The sequence below is a fragment of the Dermacentor silvarum genome, chromosome 5 (genome assembly GCF_013339745.2).
Source record: "Dermacentor silvarum isolate Dsil-2018 chromosome 5, BIME_Dsil_1.4, whole genome shotgun sequence".
NCBI lineage: Eukaryota > Metazoa > Arthropoda > Arachnida > Ixodida > Ixodidae > Dermacentor > Dermacentor silvarum.
Genome location: NC_051158.1, coordinates 27,050,658 through 27,057,424, shown reverse-complemented (window position 1 = coordinate 27,057,424; position 6,767 = coordinate 27,050,658).

Below are 6,767 nucleotides of genomic sequence, written 5' to 3'. Positions count from 1 at the left end.
CAGCAATGAAAGATTGGACAACAGAGAAATGGGGCGATGTCATCTTTAGCGACGAGTCAACTTTTTCCACGCGCTGGGACCAACGGAAGCGGGTTTGGCGTCCACTAAACTGCAGGTGTGTTTACAGTGTATTGGCAGTTAATTCACGAAGCTAATTCTGCATCACAACATGTTTCACGTAAAATGAGCTTTTGGACATTACGAGATTTTTCTGTAGTGGTATTATGTTGAAAACATTAACGATTGTTTCATAGTACTACTTACTCTGAAGCTAATTAAAAGCTGCCAGTGGGTCTTTCAGTACTATCTAATGATGTTTGCACGTTTTCTATTGCGACTCTATAACAGCATTATAAAGTTCATACGCAAGAGGAATCACAACATTTTTAGACGCGCCGCTGGAACCCAATTGTATGCTATTTCTTGCAGATATCTGCCTAATTACACACAGAGTGTTCTATCCAGTGGACGGTGTTCCGTGAGCGTGTGGGGAGCAATCAGCAAAGATGGCCTTGGTCCCCTTGCTGCGTCTGGAAGGGCCCTTCACTGCGTCACGGTACTGCGACGTCATCACTAGACACCTCGTTCCGTATGCGCTCGACGGTCCCTTCAGCGACGGCTGCTATTTTTTTCAACACGACCGCAGCCCGATCCATAAAGCACGTATCGTCCAGTCATTGCTAGAAGAACATGCTGTTTGCCAGCTTGAGTGGCCTCCATGTGGCGCCGACTTGAATCCCATAGAAAATGTCTGGGGCATGTTGAAGAAACGGCTGTCCACACGAGCCAACCGCGGCCGCACGGCCGATACGCTGTGGCAAGCGATCGCACAAGAATGGGAAAGCCTGCGCGGTCGACCGGAGATTACTGAATCTTTGTACGAGTCGATGCCCACACGCATCAATAAGGTGCTAGAAAACGGCGGACATTTCACTTCCTACTAGATCATTGAGAGACCTATGTTTCATGACACTTCTGTAAATGTCTTGTGAATAAATTCATCCCCTTCAGACACGAATTATGATGCACTGTCTGCAAATGCGTCAAATGCGCATGGCATCATTTCAAGACGATCACTATTACATTCCAAGAAAGAAGACGAAGCAATGTGCTGTTTTGTGCGAGTTTCAGTAAAAAAATTAATTAGCGTATAACTCATTATCTAATTATTCTGAAATCCTGTCAGCTTCAATGCTTGCATAAAAAGAATCAAATATTAGGCCCGAAACGCATGCACACTTGCTTTTTCGGTTGTATTCGTGTCGACCGGAGAAAAAAAATACTCTTGACGTTGGTCTTGGAACGCGGCACGTCGAACGATTGTCTAACATGGTAGTGTCTCCAGCAAAGTGATCATCTGCAGCAATACGCAGGACAATGAAGTTAACTGACCGCTAGTTGTCCCATCAGGAAGCGGACACGAATGTGCACACTGAGTTTTAGGTCATTTGAAGAAACACGTGGCGTGGGACGCGCCTCCGAAGTTCGAGTCCCCAAACGAGGACGCCGTGTCGCAAAGGGTTATAAAAAGAGTCATCGCACCCGATTATTTATTTTTCTAAATGTAACCACTATAGCAGCGCGGTGGTTCGGGCTTTGCGCAGCAAAACCTGGGCGCAGGCGATCAAATCCCGGCCGCTACTGTCACTTAGCGATGGGGGAGGAACGGAAAAATTCTGCCTACTGACTAAGCATCTGTGTCCCATGGCTGCCTCACCGCTCACTCACGCACTCACGAAAAAAAAAAAAAACTGCGTGGCTACGCGAAAATAGAACTGATAACAGCCGAAGAATACGCTGTCTGATTACTTGTACTGATATTCTGCTCTCAAAATATAAGCAAGTAGCCCTGGCTAACAAAGAGCGCGTCACGTTGAAAGAGATAGGTAGAAAATATTTGCGCACAGTGCGAAAATAGACAGGCCATAGATTTAAGGAGGGATGCGTCTTCACCGTAGCGCTGCTGTCGATCGCTGGTGACGTAGCGGAAGTGTCGCGAAGAGGCTCTTGGCCACGCGCTCGCGTGGTCCGCAAACTTTTGTGGTTGACTGTACCTTCGCCCGCCGCTGGGGCGTATATATGCGCTTGCTGCCAGCGTTTTGACAGTCGTTTTCTGCAGTCATTCAGTGTGATCTATTCATGTTTGTTTGTGCGCGCTCACACCACGCTTGTTCATTGAGTTAGTAATAGTCGGGCCACATTTTCCAACGCACGCTACACATGTAATGCTGCCCGGATCGGCAGTGCAGCGCTACAGGTGTGTCCCTTCGCACGCGCTGCCCACGGGAAGCGCTTCTCGTCAACACCACCGTTTCACACGCGCCTTCTCGTGGTCATCGAGTCTCTCTTCATGTCGGTCTACTTACGCCGCAGCACACCTGCTTACTTAATCAGCTCATGTTTACTACAATTCATATTGCTACCAAAGCCGCTCATCTTACTTCGTATGACATTGCTGTGTTGCTATCGCATTCATTGCTTCGCCCTTAGGGCGAAACTGTGACATTTTTTTTCCACACGCGGCGCTTCAGCGGCAGAGCGCCGTTCGGCTCACTCGACCATTGTCTCGTACACTCTAGTTAGAGGCGCGACGGTAGGCGCTGCATACTCCGCTGGGGGCGCCACAACGCGCAGAACTGTTGTCGACACCGTCGGCGTTTTATCCGCGTTCGCACCGAACGCGCGTAGCGTTGGTGACTGTTGCCGGTGCCTCTGGGGGCGGCTCGGAGGTTTTCGACCAGATCAGCCATTACTCGTCGAGCAGCGTCGGAAATCTTACCTACGCAACGCGGCGATGAGTGCCACGGACAGCGCCAGCGTCAGCGCCGTGGTCGACCCCATGGTGCTTCGCATACTACTCAGGGTTCCCCTACGGGAAGATGGTGCACTTTTTATTGCGATAGCAATTATATGGACACTCCAAAGCAGATTTCTGCCGTCGCCGTCGCCGTTGCCGTCGCCGTCGCCGTCGCCGTGAGGTTCCGTATGACGTCATTGGAGATGAAATCGTCGCCGCGCGCCGCCGAACGCTGTATGTGCGAGTGAAAGGGCGCGAGGGACGCGCGCTTTCACGGGGAGTGAACGCACGGCGGAGAACAAACGCGCGTTCTGTGCCGTGCTCCCTTAAAAGGGCTGCAGAAGTAGGCGTATCTTTCCTCCTTTACAATCACCATATATGTAGAGCAAACGCGCCTTCTTCTGACGCACGAAAGGCCGCGGGGGGGGGGGGGGCAGGGAAGGGAAGGGAGGTGACGTTTAGCTGCGGCACCAAGTCCCTATTTATATCAGAGGCTCCGGCAACAGTCACCAACGACGCACGCATTTTGTGCGAACGCGGGCAAAACGCCGACGGCGTCGACAACAGTGCTCTGTGTTGCCGGTGCTGCTGCATGTCCAAGTTTATACAGCTGATAAAGCTAATATCATTACTCCGTATAGCTCTCTACCAATTTGCTATCGCAATTGATGCTTCGCCTTTCAGGTTAAACTGCGACATCATTTTTTATAGGAGGCGTTGCAATCACCATATATGTAAAGTCCCTAAAAAACTATTTTTGTAGGGACTTTATTTTTTTAGGGACTTTACATATATGTAGAGCGAACGCACCTTCTTCCGACGCGCGAGAGGCCGTGGGGGAGGGGGGGGGAGGGGGAGGGAAGGGAGGCGACGTTTAGCTGCGGCACCAAGTGCCTATTTATATCAGAGGCTCCGGCAACAGTCACCAACGCCGCACGCATTTTGAGCGAACGCGGGCAAAACGCCGACGGCGTCGACAACAGTTCTGCGTGTTTTGCCGGTGCTGCTGCATGTCCAAGTTTATACAGCTGATAAAGCTACTATCATTACTCCGTATAGCTCTCTACAAATTTGCTATCGCAATTGATGCTTCGCCTTTCAGGTGAAACTGCGACAACTTTTTATTTGCATTGATTTTTGCTGCTTCGCTATCTAAAGGACAAACTTTACTCGGCGGGGAAATTGAGAGAAGTGGTCAATGATTTCCGACACGTTGATGCCGACGTCTCTGTGGGCGTATAGAAGCGCCAGCCTAACCATGCGTTCCTCAGACATTGTAGAGCGCAATTAGTTTTTTTTTTATTAATCACATGTTAAAAATTTTCTCTCTGCGCTGGAAGAGGTGACTAGAATCTGTAGCAGTTTGTACACATTTACACAGAACCTGCAATCGCAATGAGAGAGGGCATCTATTCCGGTGCTAAAACTTAAAACACTCCTTCTATGTCATTGGCATCTTTGTTTAGGTACCTTACTCAAACAGTGCGCTGTTCGATTCCAGCAACATCCGTCGTTTCGTCAGCAGGTATGGAGAAGCAGCCTGCAGCGTTTACTTTTGCATCTAGGCTTTCTTTGATAATTTCACCATAAATTTCTATAATTTGGTTTTGTACATCTGGGTTTAAATACGAGGCATTACTGGGGCAACATTGAAAATGTTTCTTCAAACATGTATCGCCACAATCAGCTCTCATGTGAAGAAGTGCTTTGAAAATACCAGTATTTCCAGCCGGTGCTTTGCTTTAAACCATAGGACCACTGCCCCTATGTCCACGGAGAGCCAGACTTTGTCGCCCGCAAAAAAAAAAAAGAAAAAAAAAAAACCTGTCTCATAATAGGCCGCTAACTTTCTTCTGCTTTCTCTTATTTTACTTTGCCTGCCTTGGTCCAGCTGATCGATCACATTGGGCGCGCTTCCTGAAAATGTTTGGAGAAATTTATCAGCTGCCAGCTGACAGTCACGGTGATATTTAGTATTTTCGTGTATGGAAGATTGCGAGCGCCTGCTTCCATCTCTGGAACGGCGTGAATACGAGGGCTCCAGTGCGCACTTGTTCGCCCAAGTTTATAAGAACACATTAAACCCGTAAAGTTCTTCGTAAGCCACTCTGTTCTTCGTAAGCTGCCTGCTGTTCCGGAGTTCGTACGATGCGTGGCCTACCCATGTTAATTGAAGTCGGAGAGAAACTGCTGCACGCGTGCTCGGCAGCACCGGAGAGAACGACGTCACTGACGGCGCAGCCAATGGCGCGCCTCTCTTTCTCTTTTACGTGTCACAAGGGTAGTTCAAGGGCGCGTTACTAAAACCCCTCTATATAAAAAGTAGCGACACTCTCCTCCTCCGCCTTCCCTCCTCCTCGTTTCTCCTCTCTTTCGCGCTCCCTTTTCGACCGTTGCGCCGCCTGCACCGCTTGAAACACGTGCACTTGTTTATCTTTCGCCGCTGATCAGATTCGACGATCGCCGACTATGTCCGCCGCTATCGTCGTGCTCCTCGCCAGTCGGTAGACGCTTCTCGGGCGAAAATGGCGATGGAGCGTGATCGTAAACAAACGCAGCCAGTGCCCGGGGGCTCGACGGTCCACGTGATGCTATTAGGCCAATACCGACGCGGCGTCGGCCTCGGACAGGGTGTGCGAGGAGGCGGCGGCATTCTTCAAAGCGTGACGCTACTTTTTATATATAGGGGCTTTACGCGTTACAGGTCCCGAAGTCCACAGGGGTATGTGCCATTGCGCTTGGACCCTTTCTGCACTATCACCAGGATCGGCCCACTTTTCTGCGCGCATAGGACGGACGGATTCTTGTTTCGCCTAGCCATGTACAGCTTCGCTGTAATAACAGAAGTTCGGCACACGCATGAGGCTGCGTTTGTACCAGAAAGCACGCCTTCGTGCATAGCGTTCACCGCCAGCGCTTCCCGGTAAACATTACGGTTGTATAAGCTGCAGTTGGTGGGAAGGCGAAGCTTAAGCTTCCTCCATTTTTTTTTTTTTTGCAAATTGGGACAACCTCTCCATCTGTTAAGATCGCTAAGCGATGCGTATAGGTATACAATATGAGTCAAGGGTATACGATAGTGGCCTTGCGCTCTCGTGAGGTTGCTGTGTGGTATAGGGTACATTCTCCTGTCCTCTTTATATAGGTTAGTAAGTTCATTGTAGGAAGTCACTACCTCTTCTATCGGGGGGTCCAGTTCCAAGGATAGCGTGAGCCGGTTTGTTAACGTGAGGCGGCGCTGTTCAGCTCGGACTCGACGGACCAACTTGAACTGCATGTTCAACAGAGAGAGAAGAGCAGCTAAGGCCGCTGGACTCCTGCCAGGGGGTATTATGTAAGTGTCCACCTAGTGGACATGTCCATTTCGTCTGCTGCTTGAAGGGCTGATGGCTGGGGGCGCCTGTCTCCTTCTGACGCGTACTCCAGCCCAGCCATCAGAATTTCAGCAGCCGACGAAATGTCTGTCTGTCTGTCTGTCTGTCTGTCTGTCTGTCTGTCTGTCTGTCTGTCTGTCTGTCTGTCTGTCTGTCTGTCTGTCTGTCTGTCTGTCTGTCTGTCTGTCTGTCTGTCTGTCTGTCTGTCTGTCGTCTGTCTGTCTGTCTGTCTGTCTGTCTGTCTGTGTCTGTCTGTCTGTCTGTCTGTCGTCTGTCTGTCTGTCTGTCTGTCTGTCTGTCTGTCTGTCTGTCTGTCGTCTGTCTGTCTGTCTGCTGTCTGTCTGTCTGTCTGTCTGTCTGTCTGTCTGTCTGTCTGTCTGTCTGTCTGTCTGTCTGTCTGTCTGTCTGTCTGTCTGTCTGTCTGTCTGTCTGTCTGTCTGTCTGTCTGTCTGTCTGTCTGTCTGTCTGTGTCTGTCTGTCTGTCTGTCTGTCTGTCTGTATGTCTGTCTGTCTGTCTGTCTGTTGTCTGTCTGTCTGTATGTCTGTCTGTCTGTCTGTCTGTCTGTCTGTCTGTCTGTCTGTCGTCTGTCTGTCTG